At 41.0% G+C, this 21,964-nt stretch overlaps 1 long non-coding RNA gene across 3 annotated transcripts; it reads left to right on the plus strand.

Moving 5' to 3' along the window:
* The first annotated feature begins 6,106 nt into the window (after positions 1-6,106).
* LOC112664894 (uncharacterized) lies at positions 6,107-21,322 on the plus strand. 3 transcript variants are annotated; one of them, XR_003140089.3, is made up of 3 exons: positions 6,107-6,235; positions 8,357-8,699; positions 19,795-21,322. It is a non-coding gene; the product is annotated as an uncharacterized LOC112664894 (long non-coding RNA). The 3 variants fall into 3 exon arrangements; XR_003140088.3 differs by having other exon boundaries at positions 19,798-21,322; XR_007403301.1 differs by lacking the exon at positions 19,795-21,322 and adding an exon at positions 10,418-11,888.
* Positions 21,323-21,964: the final 642 nt, after the last annotated feature.

Genomic DNA, 21,964 nt, shown 5'->3' on the forward strand with positions numbered 1-21,964 from the left:
TTTGTTATTTGACACTCAAAAAAGCCATACACACTTTCTTCTGGTGCTCACACCCCTCATATTGATTTGTGGAAGCTCATTATGTGACAGCCATCGACCCTTTGCCAGCTGTGTGTGGCTGATGATGGAGGGGCTGAGGGTACGTTCCTCACCTTTTAGCCTTGAATGATAAACTGTGAGAAGTTTATTATCTGTAGGTGAAATGCAAACACCTCACGTACCATCCTCTGTGGATCAGGTCCCAACTTAGACACTGACCGTGTCCTTGCCCTCGGTTTCTCACCCAGAGAAAGAAGGAGTGCACTTCCACCATCGTGACCTCCTGTTGGCTGTGAAAGTGCAGGGGGACTGGCAGCCGTGCAGAGCCGGGCATCCCACGCTCACTGAGCTCTCACCACGACCAGCCTCCCTGCAGTGTCTGATTCCTCTGCTGGACTACTGCTTTCTTGTTAGTACTGAATTTTTAACTCTAAAATTTTTATTGAAGTATAATTAATATACAGTGTTATATCAGTTTCCAGTATAGAGTACAAGGGTTCAAAATTTCTAGATGTTACTCAGTGCACATCACAGTAAGTGTACTACTGGTCCTCTCCATTTATGTCACCCATCCTCCCACCTCCCTTCTGGAGACCACCAGTTTCTTCTCTGTATTCAAGTCTAGTTTTTTTTTTTTTTTTTTGGTCTCATTTTTCCTTTGTTGTTCATTTGTTTTGTTCCTAAATTCCACATATGAATAAAATCATGTGGTATTTGTCTTTAAACAACATGGATGGACCTCGAGAGGCTAATGCTAAGTGAAGTGGGTCTCACAAAGGAAGACAAATACCACATGATCTCACTCATATGTGGCCTACTGGCTTCAAGGGGAGAACCATGTCTTGATATTCCCGTCACCCTCCTGCTCTTTGCTTTAACGCATAACATATACATCTGAGTGGGAACCTTAGCCTGTTTCCCACCCCCCCCAAAAAAGAATGACCAGGTAGCTTCTTCTGCAAATAAAGAAAAATATGTAAATAAATAAATAAATAAATACTAAAGCAATTTAACAAATTGCTGTAACAAATGGATTGATTTTCTTCCTCCCATTTTCTTTTTTATTATTAAATTTTGATTTCTGCAATCTGCATCATTTTTCCCCCCGGGTATTTTAATTAGATAGTAGAATTTAAAAATAGGGTCTCCAGTATATTAAGAAAGTTGCAGTGGTGTTTATGTGGGACAGCTGGTAGAGTTCTGATTTGAGAGGAATTTTTTTTTTTTAATTCTATCATCTGAACTTTGCTTTGGTGATGCTGCAAATTAGCAGCTATTCATTCTTTAATGAACAAGAGTTCATGTAAATTTCAACTATGAATAGGCAATCAGGATTTCTTTGGGTATAATGGGTTATTTACCAGGCTTCCATTTCAATTTTGAACCCTTTGCTTCTTTAAACACCATCCTATATAATTTGCAGCCATCTAATTACGTATGTATATATTTACCATATAGATGTTGCCTTTGTGCCTATATCTGCTCCAAATTGCTTTATTAAAATAGTGGCAAAAGCTCACTCTACCTGAAGTGGATGTTTCATAGTGAGGCTAGTGAAGATGACTTCCGTGAAGCTTGGAGGGAGGAGTGGGTGATGTTGGGAGCAGGCCTTGGAATGGCTTTCGAAAGAGACCTGGTGCCATGGCTACAATGAAAAATGGTGGACAATTTTAGACATTTCAAGATCCCCCCCCCCCCGCCCCATTGGCTTAAAAGTCTTATTTCAAGAACAATCTTCAGCTGTGGAAAACATGGTCTAGCTCTGCTTTTTCCCCTACTTGCCGATACCCAACCAAACATTGAGATTTAGTGAAGACCCAAGGCTACTGGCCTGAGCTTGGTTTCAATTTTGGTGACCCCAAATTATTTAGGCCTCTTTACGTAGTTTCCCAGGTGACACAGCACCCAAAGGACTCCAGTTTTCAGCAGGATCAAAAAAGCATGGCGGCGATGTTGGCTCATTTATGTAAATCTATTTCTTTGCTGTCAAATATGTAAAAGACGACGCTGTGTAAGCATTGGTAATGCCATTCCACTCTCCTGTTCCTCCACGAAACACTCCCTCTGGATTCACGACGTTGGCAGAGATTCCCACAGCCGCGTGAGGAGAGAGGGAAGCCCTTCACCATCCTGGCGGCCCTCCTCACCGGCAGGTCGGCTGCGGGCTCCCTGTGGCTCTTCCAAGTGACCGCATGGGCTTCAGTGTGTCCTGTTGCCCGGTTTCTGTTCTCAGGCCTTTGGAGACATAGGGACCCGGCCACTTCGGGAGCGGATCTCTGGGCCTGTCCCCCAACGTCCTGAGCATCTCTGCCCAGTGTAGAAGGGCAGAGGCCCAGCTGGCTCCACCTGCCTCCCTGTGGGCCGTGGAAGGGTCCAGGTAGTAGCTGCACCCCACCTAGCTACCTCCCCCTCTCTTTCTGAAATCCAAATCTACCTCCACCACCTTCTTACCCTAAAAGGAAGATACTTCCTTAGAGCCCTTGGAAGGACCACGGGCCTCAAGGCCCTCGGAGAGACTCAGACCTGCGCTGCCAGCCATCTGCACTAGGCGCCCCTGCCCTGGTCACCGCCAGCTGGGCCTCTCTGCCCGGGAGGGTGCTTCCCTCTGCTCTGGACCGGCTTCCCTGGGCAGACAATGCCCGTTCTCGTCATTCTGGAAGCTTGAGAAGCCCCTTCCTCCAGAGGTGCCATCTCAGGCTCCTGATGGGCCCCTGTGTGGGCCGCGACCACGGGCTGGCAGGGATGAGCTGAGTGTGCCCAGGCCCCCTGCCCCCGCCTGGCCTGAGAGGGCTGCGGTGGGCCCTGCCCCTCCGGGAGCCTCTCACTGCTGTGCGCCAGCCCTCGTTCCCCTCGGAGGGCTCCTGGGCCGCTCGCCCTGGCGTCCCTGCAGCGTCCAGGGCCGTGTCCTCGGGATCTGGGCTCGCTGGCTCAGTCGCTCTGAGGTAATGTCTCTGCGCTCGGGGCGCCTGCTGGCCTGGCAGCCCAGCCAGGGAGAGAGGAAGGGAGGAGGCTGTGACCCGAGGCCGACCCCCCAGAGGCCAGCCAGGGGGGTGCTGCAGGCCTTTGAGGCTCCAGGAGGGCCTCCTGCTTGCTTGGATTAGTCAATTAGGTAAATATTACTCCTGGGCCCGTCTGGAAAGAAATAACAAACAAGGCGTTCTGCAAATGGAAAAGCTGATCTGGGCCCAGTGACTGACAATCCAGGTGGCATCTCCGCCCCACACTAAATCAGGGTAGGTCATTAATATGCTAAAAACGCCGCAGCCAATCGGCTCCCATGGTGACAGCTCGGAAGCCTTCATGAATAATCCATCCAGCACCTGGAGGCATGAAATTTTCATAGGCAGCCACTGTCGCTGGTCGTAGGAGGGCGGGTGTGGGGAAGCCGGTGTCCCCGCCTGGTCTCCGAGGGGGCCGGGGAGGGGGCCCGGAGGCCAGGGCCGCCTTCTGACCCTTGGCGGGGCGCAGGGAGCCACAGAGTCACATGTGCCTCCGTCTCTGCATTAAAAACCAAAGGAAAAAAACCCTGAAATTTTATTTCCTAAGCACAGCTGGGAACCTGCCTTCTGCAGCGGGGCGGGTACATCCCCTCTGCATCCCTGGCCCAGCCCTGCTCAAGGTCACTGCTCTGCTCAGGGTCACTGTTCTGTAGGCAGGCCCTATTCCGAACGGCTCCTCTGGGAAGTCTGAGACCCCTGCTTGCAGGCCTGGCCCTTCTGCCCTTGATCCTTGTTTGACTTCTCTGAACCTCCATTTCACTCTTTGTAAAACAGGCCGAGACCACCTGCCCTGGGGGCAGGGATGGGATGATGGACTCAGAAGCCTCCGCAGGCACATGTTTCAAACATGAGGTCTCCTTTTGCTCCATCATCTGTTACCCAGGAAGTCTGTCCTGCTGCCAGTTAGGCCCGCCTCTCTCTCCTCGAGGAGGAAAGTCTTTTAAATCAGAATTTGACTCCAGACTCAGTCTGCTTGCTGGGCAGTGGGGTCTGAAAGGGTTTTAAGTGATTGAAAAGTAGAAGGTGGCTGTTTCCAAGAGAGTTAAAACAGAATTTGGAGTCTATCACATTAATGAGTATTTGTATTTAAGTGTGTTGAGCTTTTATGTTCAGGTGCTGATTTAAATCACTGCTAGTCTCTCTAATTTGCTCCATTATCCCATTAATTCTCCTTTGGTTTAATGATTCGTTTGTTTTCTCCGTTGTTCATTTTGACTTGATGTATTTTGATATTTCAGGGGCTTGCATCCTTTGTTTACCCACTTCAAATTTTATAAACACAAGTCACTCAGTAGATGGGGAGTGCCTTCTATTTCCAAATGAGAGACTGTTCTGTAATGGGAGCTCCCACCACCACCACTTTTATGTCTCTAGGGAGTAAGATGCTGTTTGGGAAATATGAAACTGAGGCACAAAATCATTTAAAACACATTAGTTTTATAAAAAATGTTGTCTGTTTACCAAATACAACTATTGAAAGAACACTAACTGCTTTGGGTAGAAGCCTGGGGGTTGTCAGGGAGAGACAAGTGCGGGCCACTCGGGCTTGGGGATGACCATGTTTCTATTTTCTCATATTTTTCAGCAGCTCCCTCCCAGATTTAGGAAGAAACCATTGTCTTATATGCACCATCTAGACAGCTTCTCCCATCCCTTATTGTGGGACTCTCCTTGGCTTTGCATGGCATTAGGTCAATCTCCTGGACAGAGTCCCAGAGTTTAGCCCCTGAGGGTCCACCTCCCAGGTTACAGCTCCACTATCCACTCAGTTGCCCGGATCAAATATGTGGGCATCATCCTGGCCTTTCCTTCATTGCTGGCAGATGGTAAGTCTTTGGGACTTCACTCCCTGAATATTTGACATAATCTCTCCTGTTCTCACTTTGCATGCTTCCTCCCCTTTACTTTCTCAGGGACTACCAACTGTTGTTTGCACAAGACATATATTTATCGTCCTCTTTACTCAACCTTGTGATATCCATTCTCTCTTTCGCTGACAGTCATGTTTCTAAAACTCAAACTCAATCCTGTCACTTGCTTGTTGAGAGTCTTACAAAGGTTACCTTTTATCTTCAAGAGAATCCAAAAATCCTGAGCGGCCAGACAAGCCCTTTCTGATCTCAGTCCTAATCTTGGCTGTCCTTACCTTGGCCTCTGTCACACTCTGTGCCCTCAGCATAATCTTCCTACTGCTTTGGGTATCCCACCCACCCACCCCCAACTGCTGGCTGGCAAACTTCTACTCAAGATCTACCTCAGGAATCAGCCCCCTCCCCAGGTCCTCCAGGTCCTCACTGACACCCTGCCACCTGTTTCACACAGTCCTTTGGTACCCTCTGCTTTCCTTTTTGTTTTACATACTATTTAAGTGTATTTTTTGTTTTAATTTACTGAACATCTCACTAGAACCTGAACTCCTTAAGGGGAGTGACGATCATAGTGTTTCCCCTTTATTCCTGTAACAGCCCGTTCCTGTGGGAGGTTTTCCATAAATATTTGTATGAAAGAATAAGGCAACATGCTGAACATCATTAATGTGAAGGACATTGCTTATTTTGGGTTTCTTGTTTTGTTTTGCTTTCAAATACTTCATCACACTTAACCTCTCAGTGGCTTCACAAGACCTCTTCCTCATTCTAGTTTGAGAACTGGGACAGCTAAGGCTGAGACGTCATGTAAGTTGGCTACTGCCATCCAGGTAATAGTACAAAGACCCTAGCCCACACTTTTTACACGGTATCAAAATATGATACAGAGTATCTCACATTTTTCATTAGTATTTGAAATACTTTAAGTTGGGATCAAATAAAAAAGTCTAATTTGGGGAAAAGGTGAAAATTCAGCTTCGTTGGAAGAAGAGAAAGCATGACTTCATGTTTAACTAATAATTATCCATTGCCCCATAATTAAATTCAATACTCCAAGCCTTAGTGGCTTAAACCTACAACAAACTGCAAGTTTCTGTGGATCGAGAATTTGAGAGTTGCCATTTTGGGTAGTTGTGACTCAATCTTTCATAAAATTGAAGTCACAATGTTGGCCATAGCAACAGTCACTTGACAGGGACTGGAGATGCTGTTTGCTGGAGTGCTTATTCACATGACGGCAAGCTGGGGCTAACTATTGGCGGGAATCTTGGTTCTTCACCACATGGACCTCTCCGTAGGGCTAGCTGAGCATCCTTATGATGTGATAAGGTACGGCAACTGACTTCTCCCAGAAAGAGTGATGGAGAGAGAACAAGGTGGAAGCCACAATTTCCTTTGTGATCTCACCTTGCAAATCTTATTCCATCATTTCCACAATGTTCTTGTAGTTTAACAGGTTGGGTCTGTTCAGTGTGGGATAGGAATATGTAAGGGCGTGAATACCAAGAACCAAGAATCCTCTGGTGCCATCTTGGAAGCTAACTACCCCTCTATGAGAAGACTGGAGAAACCATGAGAGACAATGACAGCAGCCAGTGCTGCAGGTCCCTCAGATCCTATAGATTTTCATTCATGTGTACACACGTATTCAATGGTGAACACTTCCCACCTAAAGCATCATTATGTTAGAGCTGCTCTGAGTTCATGTACCATGTGGTGACCAACAGATTCAGTGAGCTTACAGTCCAAACAAAGGGAGGTGTGGGCACAGAAGGGATAGTAGTCATTAGAATAAATGGCTCAAATTAGATTTAGAGACTTTACGGTATTGCTTTCTGGTTCATCTTCCTCGATGAACTGAAAGCAAGGATGACATGTGGAATTTGGTCACTAAACATATGTACTGATTTTTTTTGAAATTCTTATTATTTAAGAATTATGTGGACAAGATACTGTGTCCACAATTTCTTGGTAATAAGTCTATTTAGCAGGACATTTTTCCTTCTCTTTTTCTTTTCTTTTTATGTGGGACACATACAAAATGAGATATCTAACATGTATACATTATAATAAATTGAGACCTCTAAATCCCATCACACAAATTAAATCTAAGAAAATTTTAATACATGTGCCTTTACTTGCACATTCCTCCAGTTCATGACTTCTTCCACGGGGGGCTTATGTCATGACTTTTGTATCTGTTTCTCTTGGAGTTTTAAAATATCTTTATGGATGTATTTATGTTTATGCCTTAAAGGAATATTTGTTTCATGCATTTAGTTTGAGATGTAGAGTTTTGTATATGCTCATTCAATCCAGTTTGATAACTGGATTATTCATATCTTCCATAATATTACTAATATTTTATCTGCTTGACTTATAAATCAAACTTAGCCTGAAAATTTCTAAATATGGTCCAGTCAAACAGTTATTATAGCTTTATCAATGAAAGAATATATTTGAGGGTGCTGGGGTGGCTCAGTGGTTGAGCCACCTTTGGCTTAGGTTGTAATCCTGGGGTCCTGGGATTGAGTCACATCAGGTACCTCACAGGGAGCCTGCTTCTTGCCTATGTCTCTGCCTCTCTCTGTGTTTCTCATGAATAAATTAACAAAAATCTTTAAAAAATATATTTGAGACTTTTCTGAAGTACATTCAAGTTTAGCATTATTATATCTTAATTTAAAAAATCTTCTATTACTATATATTCACTTGTTATACCCTTAATTGGGTATATATAATTGCATAATTATAGTTATAATATATATATATGCATACACTAAGACTTACTTGGTTTGACTTTAATAAAATTATCCTGAATTTCTTTTGTTCTTATTTTCTGTTATAAACATTTTCAAATTCTTTTTCTTTCGAACTTTCTATATAGTCCTTCTCATAAACAGAAAAAAATGGATTTCTTACATAACTTGAAGTCTAAAAATATATTCTAACCAGTAAGTTTAGGCAATTTATATTTATCAATAAAATTATAAGTAATAACATTTTAAATGTTTCTTCTTCATTTTTGCTTTCTACCTCTGTTTTTAATTATTGCTTCTTGCTTATTTTCCAAATTATTGTTTTTATTTTCTTTTGTTATTTTATCTTTCTTATTTCCTTATTCCATATTCCCTCATGATGATTGGATATTTATGTACTCCACATCTATTTTTCTAGTGGCTACTCAAATTTTTACTCTTAATGTTTCAGTTAAGAGTATCCAAATTTATGTATACCCTAAAAAAGAAACTTAGAGTAGTCTATCTCCCTCTTCTTGACTAACATCTATTATTGTCATGTATTTTATTAGGTTTGCAACTGCAAGTGCATAATAGTATTGTCATATTATACCTACTTTTTTGTTTTGTTTTATACATTGCCCCCATTTCTTTGTTACCCACCTCTTCTACCTCAGACCTTATTCTGAGTGCTTCCTCTTCTTTTTGACAGGTCCAGGCAGCTTCCAGTTTGATTCTTAGACCTGCTGCATCAACACTATAAGGGAGCTTGCTGGGGACATGATTTATCAGCCCCTAAATCTAGTGAAACAGATTCTCACAAGTGGACCCGGAAATCTATGCTATTATAGTTTCACAAGCAGGCTACATAATTTGTGGAACCCAATAGAAATGAAAATGAAGAGCTTCCCTTTGTTCAAAATTAAGAATTCTGAGACAGTGGCAGAGGAGCATTAAACCAAGTGTGGGGTGCTTGTAAGTGTAAGGACCAGTTCTGATCTCCACATGATATCTACAATTATTCAATTAGGAAGGTTTGTCTCTTCTCCTTTCAGGTAAGTAATTGTTTATTTATGTCACTATGGACTCATTATTTATTTTGTCATTTCATCTATATTACATTTCTGTTATTATTTTGTGCCCAAAGTTGTTCTAGCTTGGGTCATTGGGAGCTTTTCCCTGTTATTCTTCCATAGTCTTTTAAGGTGAAATTAGTGGAGTAAGTTGGAATCCTTTGGAGGGTCTTCCAAACCCTCCAGCATTCCTCTTCATATAGTCAAGGTCACCGGACACACATAAGAGAGAAGGCTAGAGTTTTCAGGAGTTTTCTGTCACATTTGCAGGCAAGATGAGGCCTCCAAGGCCCCACATGAGAAGTTTATCCACAATCAGGGTTATTGCACCTGTCCTTCCCCAACATTCCCTTGGGTCAGCACGAGTTGCCAGGAACTGCTTTGGTGTTAGGTGGAATGCTCACCTATGTTGTCTAGCATCTGCTGTCCTTGACAGAGTCCTAGTAACTTGAGGTGACACAGTATTGGAGGATCTGCTGGCTTCCATGATGCTCTGTGTTGCACCTTTTCAGGAGCTGCTGGACTAAGTAGGGGACAGTGTGGCCAAGGAATATTATATCAGGTCCATATCCCCATGGATCTTTATGGGATATGGGGGTGGTGACAGTCATAATCATGTTTTTAATTATTAAGACACTATTTTACTCAAGAAGAGGCAAACTAGCTATAGAAATTCCACCTTCCTGGAAAAAAAAAACAATATTTTTTAGAAGTTCAATATTTACTGAAAACATATTAGGTATCCAAAGGAGTTGAAAACAGATGTGCACACAAAACCCTGCACACAAATATTTATAGCAGCTTTATTCGTAATTCTCAAAACTTGGAAACAATCAAGATGTCTTTTAATAGATGAGTGGAGGCACCTGGGTAGTGCAGTCAGTTAAGCATCCAAACCTTGGTTTCAGTTCAGGACATGATCTCAGGGTCAGGATCTTGGGATCAAGCACTGCATTAGTCTCTGGACTCAGTGTGGAGTCTGCTTAAGATTCTCTTTCTCCCTCTCCCTCTGCTCCTCCACCTGTGCGCTCTCTCTATATAAGATAAATAAATAAATCTTAAAAATAAATGAATGAATAATTAAACTACTGGGTAGCCAGACAATGGAATATTATTCAATGGTAAAAAGAAATGAGCTATTAAGGCAAGAAAAGACATGGAGAAAACTTAAATACATATTGCAAGTGAGAGAAGCCAATCAGAAAAGACTAAAAACTGTGTGATTCCAATGACATGACATTCTGGAAAAGGCAAACACATGGAGACTGTAAAAAGATCAGTGGTTGCTAGAGTTTATAGATGGGGGAGGAAAAGGGAGGAATGAAGAAATGGAACCCAGGTGATTTTCAGGGTAGTGACACTCTTCTATATGATGCTATAATGGTGGATGCATGACATTATGTATTTGGCAAAACCTAAAGAATGTACAATGCAAAGAGCAAACTCCAATTTATAAACTTACTTAATAATAATTTATCAATTTTGATGTTCATCAGTTGTAACAAATGCACCATACTGATGTAAGACAATAATCTGGGAGAGTGTGTGCATGTGGTAGAAAGGGAGGAGGGACAGGGAGTGGATGGGAAATGTCTCTACTTTCTGCTTAATTCTCCTATAAAACTAAAGCTATTCTAAGAAATAAGTTTACTAATTTTATTTTTTTTTAATTTTTTTTAATTTTTATTTATTTATGATAGTCACAGAGAGAGAAAGAGAGAGGCAGAGACATAGGCAGAGGGAGAAGCAGGCTCCATGCACCGGAAGCCCGATGCGGGTCTCCAGGATCGCACCCTGGGCCAAAGGCAGGCGCCAAACTGCTGCGCCACCCAGGGATCCCATAAGTTTACTAATTTTAAAGGAAAAAAAACATACTTGGAAACTTCGAGTCAACTTCAGTGTAAACTAAACCAGAGAACAACTCATTAGAGACAACTAAAACATCAATAAGGAGCTAGAAATCTCCCTTTACTTGGGTTTAGCATAGACACCCTTTGAAAAGGGCTAGAAGGAGACAAATCTCAACACTTTGAACACATTGAGTAGATGACTGACATTACAGGGAAGTTTTAGCCTTTACAAGATGTATCAGAACACATCCGTTTCAAATAGCTGCGATGAAAATATCCTCCCAAATCCATCAGATCAATGAGGAACAGTTTCCCACAGCAGTGAAAGAGGCTTTGGAGGAAAATCCCAGTGTTCTGGGGGAGTCTAAAGCTGCTTTCACTAGAAGCTGAAGGATGGAAAAAGGAGAGTGAATGAAGTTATTATACTGAAAAAAAAGTTCTAAAACTCTGAGGAAAGTCAAATTGAGCCTTTGGATGGATACTTGCAAAAAATTAGAGTTTGGGCTGCTGTTCTTGGAAAAGACAACATGGAGAGTGGGAACCTGAAAATAGATGTAATCAAGGCTCCAGAAAAGAGAGCCCTCCGAGAAGATGAATCAAAGAAATTTCAAAGAAACTGATTGATGCAGCTGAATTAAATATTTATTTTAAAACTTTTGAAGAAGAAACCAAATGTATACCAAGTTAACTAAAGAAGAGGAAATCACCAATGCACTTAAAGATCCCAAGAAGTCTCCAAACTGAGAAAGCACCACTGTAGTTAGAAAAAGAAAAAAAAAAAAGAAAAGGAAAGTAGAAGCAACCACTCCACTGGAAACTTCAAATCTTCTCAGAAATGCATCAAGAAGACAACATGAATTTTCACCACAAATCCAATTTAAGAGAATTTGCTGTGTAAAGATAAAGGAAAAGAAAAAAAAAAAAAAAAGAAAGAAAGAAAAGATGTCCAAAGTCAGTGAAATAGCAGTGCATGCAAAAATCTGGATATCCATAAAACACAAGCCATTTTTTTTTTACAAGCCAAAATTAACTCAGAAATACTTGAAAGCATCCCTGACTTGTACCAAAGGCAGCTTACTTCTCATGGGAGAAAAGATGATGATAATGTGTTGAGAGTTCTGTTAGCTGAGAGATATCTCAGTTATCTTAAGTTAATTAAAGAGTGACTCCTGAGTAGCTCAATCTGATAAGCATCCAACTCTTAATTTCAGCTCAGGTCATGATCATGTGATTGTGAGATCCAACCCTGCATCAGGCTTTGCTCTCAGTGGGGAGTCTACTTCTCTCTCTCTCTCTTTTTCTGCCCCCCTTCATCTGCCCCTCCCCCCACTCAAGCATGCTCTCTCTCTAAAATAAATAAAGCTTTTAAAAATTTAAAAATATTATTAAGGGATCCCTGGGTGGCGCAGCGGTTTGGCGCCTGCCTTTGGCCCAGGGCGCGATCCTGGAGACCCGGGATCGAATCCCACGTCGGGCTCCCGGTGCATGGAGCCTGCTTCTCCCTCTGCCTATGTCTCTGCCTCTCTCTCTCTCTCTCTGTGACTATCATAAATAAATAAGAATTAAAAAATAAAATCTTAAAAAAAATAAAATAAAAAAAATAAAAATATTATTAAAATGCATCAAACAAGGTAATATTAAGAAAGAGTGAAAAATTTTCAAATAGTATCCATAAAGTTGATATTACAAATCAGGTATTTGGCAGCAAGGTAACCCTTAGTTTGATGAGATCCCCAGAAAAGAGGAGCCCCAAGCTGTGATGGTTTCTGAATCCAGTGTCCTTCTCCCCACGTGGACCAGGCACTACCTTCCCAGAACCTCTGTCAGGTCAACCCCATCCTGATGGATCAACTCTCCCACAAGAGCAAAAAAGAATTTGTTCCAGTGCACCTGCCAATGGCAGGGACTTGGGTCTTTCTTTCATTTCAACCTTCCCACTTGAACAGGGTGCTCCCAGCCCAGGCTCAGGTCCTCCCCTTCATCCCCTTGTCAGATATGTCAGAGAGCTCCCAGGGATCAGCACCTGAGAGTAGGACCTCTCTCCATCCCCCTATTCCAGAAATTGAGACATAATGTCTCCAGGTATGCCCTCCACTGAGGGGCTTGCTTAGCTTGCACATCTTCCACTGGTCACATGAGATGACTACACCAAGCACAGTTCACACATCCTGAAAAAAGAAATGAGCCATCTTCACGTTGATCCCATCTCTAAAAGAATCTACTTCTAAAAATCCAGAACCATAGCAAAGTGTTTTTTTCCTCTCACTATTAAAATCAATTAGATTTTTTTTTCTTTTAGTTTTGTTTCTTTTAAGTGATTATAATGGATCAAATGGAAATATGATAAGATTATAGTTATTAGATAATGTTTTAAGCTACAGTTTTTAAATGTGACTCTTATAAGTTGTTTTCATTTATTTATTCTTCATTTAGGTAAATATACATAGTATTTTTATTGTGGTCAACAAGTCCACTAATAATCTGAACACAGCAAGATTTCAACATTGTATTTCTTACAAAATAATTTTGACTTTTTTCTGTTTCAGTTTTATTGGTGCTATTTAAATAATGGCACAATATCTCAAGTGGAGACATATTAGAGAAGTTTTTGTAAATGTTCATTCTGTAAATGTGCATCTTATTAGTAAAATGGGTTGGTTTTGTCTCTAAAGAATATAAATATTGCATTTTTGCCATTGATATTTAATAATATTTCTACTGACCTAGAAACATAAAGATTATTTTCTTTTTAAGCTTTTATTTATTTAGGGATGCCTGGGTGGCTCAGCGGCCGAACATATGCCTTTGGCTCAGAGCATGATCCTGGAGTCAGTCTCTCTCTCTCTTTTAATTGATCTAAAAGAATTTTTTTTAAGATTTTATTTATTTATGTATTTATGAAAGATACACAGAGAGAGAGGCAGAGACATAGGCAGAGGGAGAAGCAGGCTCCATGCAGGGAGCTCAATGCAGAACTCGATCCCGGGACTTCAGGATCACATCCTGTGCCAAAGGCAGACACTAAACCACTGAGCCACCCAGGCATCCCAACATAAAGATAATTTTTGTCTCCAAAAGTAGTTTCAAATTTTCTCTCATTTAATTTCATGATAGATAGTAATTTCATAATTACTCAAGTGAAAACTCTATTGAATTTTAATTCTTAGGTTAGTGTTTTATATTTTATCTTCCTTAAATGTGAATTTCATGAGTAAATTACATCTTTTTCAAATTTTGTCAAATGTTTTTTTTTTTTTCCAGCTGTTGATATAATTATATTTTTTTTCTCCTTTTGGAGAAATGCATTAATTGATTTATAGATATTTGACTAGCCTTGATTCCTATAACAGGTAAATTAGGCTAAGATGTATTATCCTTTTATTATATTACGGGGTTTAATTGGCTAGTTTTTAAAGATTTTTTTTTGTTGTATTTTCATAAAGAACATTGATCTCTAGTTTTCCTGTAATATTTTTGACAAACATTGGTCCTGGGTTACAAAGCTTTTTAAACACATTAAAAAATTCTGTATCTACCTGTATTATCTGAGTTTGTGTCCAAAGTTTAATATTTATTCCCTAAATGTTTGAAGGAATTTATAAAGATTCCATCCATGCCTTAATTTTTTGAGTCCCTTGAATGCTTTTGATTTAGAGTTACATTTCTATTAACAGACAAGGGAATATTCAGGCTTTTAGTTTCTTCTTTTGTCAGTTTTAATAAGTCATGATTTTTAAGGAATTTATTTTTTCTGCAATTTTTATATTAATGTTACATATTTACTTATAATATTCTTTATCCTCTAAACTTTGTATAATCTCTAGTGCCATCTTCTATATTATGCCTCATGTTAATTTTCTCTGTTTTTTAATCCATCAATCTCAATTAGACTCTACTATTTTATTAATCCTTTTATGAAACAAACCTTTGGCTATCTGAAACCTCTCCATTTACCTCCTTTACCTAGAGAAATCCCATAAATTCTCCTGCCCCACCTTCCTCTCTATGCTCTAGCTCCAGACTCTGCCTTGTTAGCTGAGACCTCTCTGTTCTGCTTGGGCCCCTTCCTCCACATCGGACAAGTGCTTCCAGGGAGAAATCCTGATCATTGGCCTCACTTTCTGTATTTCTTCACCCTCATAGATCAGAGTCCTATGCTGCCTGTCACCCAAAGTCTAAAACTGTTGCTTCATATTTTTTCCCCAATTGCATGGTTGTTTACAGTAGAAGTAACAGTTAACTTCATGGTGGCTAGAGCTAGAAGGTTCTTCCTAGTACTTGTGGGTAGTCTCTTGTTTGCTTGCTTTTATGACTAGGCTTTTATTATTTTTAAACATTGCATACATAAATACTGATACTCTATATCTTATAATTTTAACACCTATATTATCCGTGATCTAAAACTATGAGTTCACATTTGATTGACTAGAATATCTAAAAATCCCAAGGTCTTAAACTGAGAGTGCCTTCTTCCAAAAGAAAATTTTTGTATCAGAGATTCTGCTCACCTAGGATCACATTAGACTACTTCTAGGGTCTCAGGCTCAATGTAAGAATCCTAAATTCAATACATCTATCTATGGCCCAATATTCTGGTCACAATCAGAATCTGACACTGGCATTTGCCTTCAGTATAATCTGTTCCCCATTTGGCTCAATGCTTCTCCTTGGAGAAGGTCTACATTTGCCCTACGTTCATTTTAACCCACGGGTAAGGGAGATCCTTAAAATCATTTCTTACTTCCTGAAAGCCCAATGGTCTGTCTAAAAGCATGTTTGATCAAATGTTTAGTTGTTTTATACTTGGAGAACTCCTTCCAGTCTCAAATAGACCACAGAAAGGCCAGAGACAGGAAAACCTTGTAGCCTCAGTCAATGTAGGTACAATTACCATGAAACGGGAACATTAGATAACTTGCTCATATTTGTCTGCTCGAAAGTTCTGTGGTTGCATTAAGTTAGTTTGATTCCAGATCCTATGATTTAATGACTACATTGGAATGCTTTGTGTGGAAGGCATGCTCTATTAATGTCTATTGAGTTAAAAAACAGAATGATGGATGAATAGATAAATGTTTCCATATATAAATCCTGTCATTGAAATAACATAAGTGCATGAAGAAAGAAATTGGTTCTTTTTAATAAATTCTTCCACAAGTAACAAGATTAACAAAGTTGATAAAACACCATTGTACATTTCACCTGGAGGCATGCCTAACTACTAAATACAGTTTGTGGATCAGGAGAGTTAGAGGCAAAATAAGCACACAGTTGATACCAAGCAGACCCTACAGTCAATCTGTGATGGGGATGCAGGAGCGTGCTATCATTACACAATTTATGCTATAAATAAACCACCAATTACACGTCCCTTGTATTTCCTACTCCGTTTATTTTCCCTACATTCTCCACTCTTGAACATAAATGTCCCTCTGCATTCCTCAGTGCCCAGGCACACAAGAGGACACTCCCTCCATTGTGGTATACACTTTCTATTTTGTCTTATCTTGATGCTCCGATGAGGGCCAAGGCAAAGTTAGCAGGGTTACAAGTCATATAAAATCACAGCTGTGTGTATGAGACAGTTTAGGGTGTCCCATCAGCAAATATGGTGGAAAGGAACAGTCATCCATGAAAGATTCAGCATGACCACCGCCCCTGACACTGAGTCGGGCACAAGAGGAAGAGGCAATAGGGAGCAGTGGTAGCTTGGACTCAGGAAAGGTCTGGATTTGTGGCTTGCCTTGGGTGTTCAATGAATCTGAGTGTGATTTGGGCAAAGACCTTCTCTTTCTCTGGTGACGGTTTAAAAATTACAGGGGTAGCAAGTCCCAAAGTTCCATAAACATGAATCCTTTCTTTCTTCTCCACACAGAAATTGTATTTTTTTTTCTACCAAACAAATACCACAATTATTTTGTTTGCGTTGTTTTTTGTGTTTCTGTGAGTTAGCCTTGGTACATTAAATTAGTATGACTTATGTCAAAGGCAAAAATGTCTAATGTCTTTCATCATTGTTTCATCATTGTTCCATAACAACTCAAGAATAGATGTTATGTAAAGTAAATTTCAGCATTAAATACTCCATTTTTGTGACCAGGTGTAACCCAGACTCTACGGTGACTATTGTATCTCTATCCATTGTGTAATTCATAAAGGCCCTTTATGAGATTAGCTAAAGTTTTATCTACAATCATGAATTTAAGTGAGCTATGCATTATTACCACTCAACATTAGTCTTTTTAGTAGTTATGTGACTTACTAAAAGTATCATTCCTAACTCAATGGCAAACCTGAAGCTAGAAACCATGGGTCTCATTGAGAATTAGAAGTAATGTTTCAAAATCATTACTTATTGAGTCTCTACTAGATACCAGGCACTGTACTAAGGATTTTCAAGGTTTATTTAATTTATTCCTAGAAATTGCAAGGTGAATGGCATCATCGCAGTATTACAGGTGAAGAAATTGAAGTTTAGAAAGGTTAACTAGCTTGCCCAATGGCAGGGTAAGGATTTGAAGCCAAATGGATCTGACTATAAAACCTATTCTCTTTGCATTTTGTCAAGCTGTCTCTAATCCAACAGTACTTTCATTGATTAAATATCTTCTCTTGCGTCGTTTGATTTTATTTTGTGCCAGGCACTTTCACATACAAATAGGAATTTCACTGAACCCCAAGGAAATACTGTGAAAATAGCATTACCTCACAATTTCCAGATAGGAAAACTGCAGCTCCATGAGGGAGGACTAGGTTCTGAACGTCTAGTGACTATGAGGTAGTGAAGCCAAAATTCAGACATCGCCATCCTATAACGCACTATACACTGCATCACATGACATTTTCTGTTGTTTTCTACTCATTAGTGCAGGTCTGTTATTATATTGTCAGAGATCTTTGCATGCAGAAAATGTCATCCAGCTTAATGGTGAATTCATCATCGATGTTCAGTAAGCAAATGGGAAAAGTATAGGGCTGAGAAACCCTTTTCCAAAAATGTCCAAGAAAGGGATCATGTGCAAGATATCTTGCTCCCTGCAGACTCTCTCTGTCCATGTCCACACTGCTCTCCACCCCAGGAGGCCGACCACATGGACTCCATAAATCAGCCCTCTGGCAGGACCCCATCTTTGCTTTGTTCAGCCCATGCCCAACCAGCCCTTTCCCTTTGGCACTGCCACAAGCAGTGGAAAGAACATTAGTTTTGAGTTAGACACACCTAATTCTCTTGTCAGAGATCGATGCTCATGGGCCAACCATGGACCAGGCAGTGTGCTGGTTCCATTGCTGTGAAATCAATAACTCATCATCCCTACTTTCTGTAAGCTGGAGGTCTGCCTAGCACTGCCCAGTAGAACTGGAAAGCAAGCCACGCATGTAATGTTAAGTGTACTAGGACCTACAGTAAAAGAGTAAAAAGCAAGCCCAATCATTTTAATGATGTATCTTATTTAACCCAATAGATCCTAAATATCACTTCTGTGATATCAATATAAAATTATTGATGAGATGTTTTAATCGTCTTTTCATGCCAAGTCTTTAAAAGGTGGTTTGTATTTTACATTTACAATCTGAGTTATCCACATCGAAGGGCTCTGCGTGGCCAGTGGCTACTCTATAGGACAACACGGTTCAGTGGGAGAAGAAAACCACATAAACACATAAGTGTAACATATGCATGCTGAGACAACTCATATCTTTGTGTTGTGTTGTACATTAGCTCATGTACGTTTGGTAAGGGAGAGAATATTACCAGCATAATATTCTCTATTGGTTCATATTATTATATTAATAATACAAAATTATGGATTATATTGAATATGAATAATATAATTCATATTATATATTGTGAATTATATTTTTCATATTAATATGAATAATATATTAGTAATATTAATATTAATATTTGATTAATATTATATATACTATTCATGTAAATTATACTCATATAATATAATTTTAATATTAATATTCATAATATTCCTTTGGTTCATATATAACTAGTGTTTGTGGTGATACAGAATGAGAGGGGGCAAACTTACAATTAGAGATGCTTAACAAACATGGAGACTAAGAAATATGCTCAAAATCCTCTAGAATTGCCTCCCTTTGGTACAAGCAGCATGTGGCTGACTGGCTCCAAGCACTGCTCTGTTTTCCATGTTGTTATGTTTTCTAGTAAAGCTGAGAAGACATTTCGCACATTGTTTAAAAAAGTAATAAATTCCCAGTGGAGACATAATTGTGTGTGTGTGAGTGTGTATGTGTGTATGTATGTGTGTTTACTAAGATTGCTGGAGTTTCTTTTTTTTTTAATATTTTTTTTAGCTCTTTGGTTTGAAGCTGCATTGGTGCTGGGTGTTGGGAACACCCACACTGACATAATCCCTGTTGTTTTTACTGTACAGTTTTATGGGACAAGAGATTTTTCAGTAAGGCAAACTGTATTTAGTAGAAACACCCGTGTTTCAAGCAGGATGGTAGAAACACATTGGGTTTTATCTGTAGGTTCAGGAAATGTTTCAGACAGGAGGACACTGTTCAGCTAAACTTGACATGGGATCAAATCCTAGCTCTACCGATTTCTACCTAAGAGGTGAGGGCTCATTTCATCACCTTCCTGGGCTGTTTTCCCATTTGTAAATATTTTCCTGGCAAGGTTTGCCTCCTGTACAGGATAGCTATGAATTAAATGAAAGTCTGTGGGGCTCCTGACCCGGTGTAAATACTTTAAAAACGTGAGTTCTCCTTTCCCGGTCCCCACGGGAGCCCAGGGCATGTCACACCTCTGCCGCTCACCCACCTCCCTCGAGGGCAGAGGCCAGCCTTACGCAACTTCTTCTTGAGCCATTAGATTAGGGAGGTCTGCTCTATTCCATAGCATGGTAGAGACAGAGGTCACCTCCTTCTGATAGCCAGCACCAAGCAAACTCTTGGTTTGATTCTGTGTGATTGCACCAGAACACAAACACACAAGAAGACAAACAAATTTAAAACACACACACGCACACGCACACACAGCTTCTTTAGATATTTTGTATATTTGTGACCTTCCAAAAGTGTGGACAAAGAAGGAAAGTGCAGATCTAGGAATACATGCTATTGCTCTTGAGCAAATAGCTGGAACTGAGTACATGGTAGGCACCAGGGGAAACACCATTTTTTTAAAAAAATTCTCATGAGTTGTGTTTCATTATAGTTAACTTCTGTCCCTAATTCACCCCTAGCAGCAGATCAGGCTGCTCGAAATTCAAAACAATGGTGCATGGTGGCCAACGACAGAACCATCAGTGCTTCCCACCCTTACACAAGATGGGGAAGCTCAGATGACATCAGTGAACACAGGCCTGTCAGCTAGAGGACAGGGCACTTTCGGAAGAGGACCCTGAGGCAGAGAGCCCTGGAAAACACAGCTGGCTGCAGACTGAGGAGGCTTGTTCTCCTCCCTGTGGATGCTACTCCTCCAGAGGATCCAGTGTTGTGCCATCTCTTCCTTCAGCCAAGCGTCCCAGCCTAGCGGGGACAGGGCCAGACTCTACAATGCAAACACAGCATGATTGGGAAGACCATGATGTCTCCTCAGTCATCCCCCAAGAACCATTTTCGGGAGTTTCTTATCTGGACAACTGTTTTAATGATTTTGCCCCCCTGAGTTCAGACTTAGTAATCAATTCAGAGGCTTCATTAACTATTGTAATTATCTATGCTTTGGTTGGGGTTGAGTGGGGGTGTATTCAAGAATTTTCCTTCTCTCTATTGAAAGCTCGAGGAGGCTCCTGGGGGTGGTTTGTGTCTGGCCTGTGAGAAGAGCCTTCTCTTGTGCCCGGGGTGTGCTGGCTCTGAGCTTCATAGGCTCCAGTAGTTGGCAGGTGAGCTCCTCAAGGTGCCAGGAGCTGGGAACCAAAATGGTCTGAGTCCTGCCCTTGCTTGTGCACGAAGCAGACCCTGTCAGAACCTCCTAGCTCTTGGCTCACTCATGACAGAAGACTACAAAATGTCATCTTGACCTTTGCTGTCACCAGGAGGCACTCCTTGACTAATGTGCAAAGGCAAGAGGGCTCCTCTGCCATCTGACAGATGCTGCAACAGTGGCCCCTCTGGTGTCGTCCCCATGAGTGTCTTGCTCCGGAAGCCCCACAAGGCCCTGCTAGGACCCCAACAGGCAGCTCCAATGGGGGCTCTGTCTCCGCAGACAACCTCCCTGTGATTCTTTAAGCATTTTTGGAGGTTCAGGCTTGCCTTTGGTCCTTAATCCCCTCATTTAATTAGTTTATTTAAATCTTGAACTTCTCTAGTTATTAAAAGTAGTAGTAATGACAGTGGGAAATTAATCCAGCCGAAGAAGAAAATGTAGAGAAAAGTTGAGCTTCACTTTCAGGGCATTAACGTTACAGAGCTCTGCATTCCAATTATCCATAATATGATTTTAATTTTTTTAAAGTTTATATCTGACTTAGTATTCAAGGCAGACAATGGTTCTGTGGAAGGAAAAAAAAAAAAAAGAAATGTAGGACAACTATAGAAATTAGTACAGGCCCTCAGGCCCAGAGTCTTTCCAAGAAATTAGGCCAGGCTCAAACAAACTCAGGCTCTGGAAAGGTAAGAGATAAACAGGACTGTGAAAATGCATCTCTGTGCTCAAGCACAGTAGAAATCCCAGCTCAGAATCACTGCCAGGAGAAGCCACCTTGCTTTTTCTTGATTGTTTAGTTTGTTTCCTCTTATTTCCCCATTGTAGTTACCAACTCTTAAAATTGTATCATGTAGCATTTGTCTTGTAGCATTTTTGTTTTTTGTTTGTTTGTTTGTTTTTGTTTTTAAATTTTCAGAAAATTGGTTGAAAAGGAAGCCCTCTGGAAATTGGGGTGAGCAGGGAAGGCATCTTGCACAGGTCTCCCCAGAACTGTTGTTCTCGGGCCTCTTAGGCACCTCCTTGAGGTTTTCACGCAGGATCTCAGGCACACAGGTATGTCTCTCCATGCGCCTATGCTGCTGTGGCCTGACTTGGCCACCCCCCAACCCAGCGATGTCCTCTCCTCTGAACCAGCACTAGTGACTGACTCTCAAATCACATTCACAACTCCTGTGCACAGTCTCCATGTTGCAAGCACCTGTCTGGCTCTCGCGATGCTGGCACTAACGCCTGTGAAGTGGTGTTTCCACCATTTACAAACATCTTTCATGTCATCTCTTTGGATAGTCTCAACTCCAAGAGTTGAGGAAGGTCAGAGAACTACCATAAAGTGTAGCGGTGTACATAGCGGCCACGCTTCTCTGGCTCGCACATCTATGATGTGGACAGGGCTGAGCAAGGCAGCTGGTCTCTGCTCCAGTCGTTCCAGTGGGGAGGGGAGGGCTGAAGGGGACTGGAGGTCTCCATTCACTCCATGTCATTCA

Source organism: Canis lupus, chromosome 17, assembly GCF_003254725.2.
Source record: "Canis lupus dingo isolate Sandy chromosome 17, ASM325472v2, whole genome shotgun sequence".
In the NCBI taxonomy this organism is placed as follows: Eukaryota; Metazoa; Chordata; class Mammalia; order Carnivora; family Canidae; genus Canis; species Canis lupus.